General features: G+C 39.5%; 1 long non-coding RNA gene across 1 annotated transcript; it reads right to left on the bottom strand.

Annotated features, from left to right (window-relative positions):
- Nucleotides 1-451: 451 nt before the first annotated feature.
- LOC121883318 lies at nucleotides 452-2,376 on the bottom strand. Its single transcript, XR_006092203.1, has 4 exons — nucleotides 1,789-2,376; nucleotides 1,546-1,592; nucleotides 1,309-1,447; nucleotides 452-1,229 (listed from the first exon to the last, which is right to left on the bottom strand). It is a non-coding gene; the product is annotated as an uncharacterized LOC121883318 (long non-coding RNA).
- Nucleotides 2,377-2,728: the final 352 nt, after the last annotated feature.

Genomic DNA, 2,728 nt, shown 5'->3' with positions numbered 1-2,728 from the left:
GGTTTCAACTTGGAGACGGGCTACCATTAGGTGGGCTTGTTACAGGCAGTTTGGTCACAGACACACAGCGATATTTTGTTCTTTAAGGTGAAATAAATGGTCTCCTATAATATGGTAAATATTTATTCATTTTTGATTATTTATTCATAGTCAATGTTTTGTAAAACGATTGTTGTATTAAACAGTAAAACTGTATGGACTATTAAGTTGAAAAAACTAGTGATGTCACGATAAGATCGGACAAATCAGAGCCTATCACGACATATTTTAATTGATTAGTATCAGCTATATTAAGCCCAATAAAATTATTTTTGTTACAAAATAAATGTAAACCATTAAGGGAAAGCAGAGTTATTCAGTTACCAAGCATATCTCACCTACATTGGATTGGTTTTAATAACTTTAATATACTTGAAGTGTGCACTGTGCAGCTGTATCATTTGGGAAAATACAAACATTAAATCAGGACTCGGTATCGGCAGATCGTCAATATCAGATGACTTGGATTGGGTTCAGGGGCAAAAAAAAATTGATCAGGACATCCCTCAAAAAAACAATTTTAAAATAATTGTTTTAGATGAGTGACTAGTTTAGGTCAAAATGACCCGTTCCAGAGTTTAATAAACTGAAAACACCCATAAACATCTTTTCAGCACGGTAATTGGTCATTCAAAATGCAACACAGTTCAGGAACAGAGGGCAGATCAAGCCAGAAAAATAATCAATACACTGCCAAATAATGTGTTTTGTACTGAAAATGATTGATGTATCACACAGCAAACAAACTGTATGAACTATTAAGAACAAAAACTATTTAAAAATTGTTTTGAGTGCCTAGTCGGTCAGTGGAGGTAAAATACAAACACACACACACCTGCTTCCCTCTCCTTTCTCTCCATTCCAGATGCGACTTCTATGGCTGTAAAACTAAAACTAAATATTACTATTTATACAAACTAGCATTACACTTCCAACCGTGGTTGTTTCTTGTGTGTCAGAGATGCAATGAGAGAGAGTTGGAAAGATAGAGGTGGGGAGGAAGATATCGACAAAGAGAGAGAGACAGTGTGAGTAACAAAGCAGAGTGTGTAATGACCTTTAAATCTTCCAAGGATTCTGGAGTCACTCAGGTCTGACAAGAATCAAAGCCATTTTGGTGGGATGTTGTACTGTTTTGGAGCCTTTTTTCTGCTTTAGACCCACATTCTGGATTTATACCCAACAGGCTCCTTTGGCACACAAAAAAAAGCTTGGCATTGCAAAATGAAGTATACTTTAAAATAGACAAAGAACATTGTCAAAACATACCTCTGGATGAACTCCAGAGTTAGGGCTGCTCCCTTGGGGTACGTGATGTTCAGCACATAGTAGAGCCTGAACACATAGCTGACAGCAGCCAGTGGACAGCTCATGTAGTTTACAGTGACTTCGCCCACTGATATTTCATCTACAAAACACGTAAATAATGACAATACACCTCATTCAATCAATGAAACAAATATACAAAGCTTCCCAATATTTAAGAGTAGACATGCATATCCTTACCCACAACTATGATACACGGGGTAGCTTGGCAGCTCTGCTAAGGCATCCTGTGAGAGGTGAAGACAGAATGGGAAGAGGGTAAATAAACTCTCAGATAGGGATTGCTAGGTGCAGCACATATGAGGATTCCACAAGAAAGACCAGCCGCATAGCAATACTCGTGCTGACTCATGACCTAAATACTGAATTAGTGAAATGTTGTTGTGCTTGGCAGGGGTAACATTGGTATCAGTGCATCTCTACCTCAAATATGAGGCCATTTATTCCGTGTGCCTACTTCTTTGTTTAGTAGCAGCACCTTTAGCTCTTCTGCAAGGTACTCCATTAGGCCCTGGAGGAGTTTTAATGGGTCTGTAGTAACTCCTGTGATTCCCTTGTTCACCAGAAACTCGATGATGGTCATGCCCCTTCTTTTCAATTTGGTTCAGCAATTTGGTTTGGACAGGAAATCCCATCAGTTTCTCTGTGTGGTAGAGCAGATGGGTCGATTTAAAGAGGTAAGGCCATTCTTCCATGACTTTGATTACACTGTCGTCATTATTCAGAGTGATGCGCTGGGCGTAGTATGTTTCAGACATTAATCTTTTAATGTCACTCTCAGGTAGAAGGTTTTCTTTTGAGGCATCTTGCAGGATTTTCTTTTTTTTTCCTCATGGTTGTCAAAGTCATTCAGTGACTGGTTGCCACTGACTACAACCATAACGGTCAGATGATTTGCATTTCTTCTTTGGCCTCACTCAATGAGATGTGCTGAAAGCATATTGCTGCCTGACGTTCTCGACTAGGTTCTTCATTTGCATAACGAGGGAGGCAAAACCTTAACTTTCTACATTTGTGCCACATTTACCCAAGGAATCGGGGTATCTCTCAACAAGCTGTTGTGCGACCTGCTTCAACTTGCTTCTGCCTGATCTGGTGTCAGCAGTCATTAAGTCTTCCCTGGAGATCCTGATCATGTGTCTTCTATCTTATGGTAGTGGTCTCCTCTTCTCCCTCAGTGTTCCAGTGTTTGCTGTGGGATTTGAAACTTCTCTGGATGCGTCACAGTTGGCATCCCCACCAGATGCTCGGTAAAACTAGAAAAATCTGGAGCACAGCACACGACCAAAGTGCAAAAAAAAAAAAAACAATAAAAAAGTGGTAAATTCCAAAAGGTGAACAATATCCAACAAAATATCCCTTG

The sequence above is a fragment of the Thunnus maccoyii genome, chromosome 2 (assembly GCF_910596095.1).
Source record: "Thunnus maccoyii chromosome 2, fThuMac1.1, whole genome shotgun sequence".
Classification (NCBI taxonomy): Eukaryota; Metazoa; Chordata; class Actinopteri; order Scombriformes; family Scombridae; genus Thunnus; species Thunnus maccoyii.
This window is presented reverse-complemented; position numbering and strand designations above follow the sequence as displayed.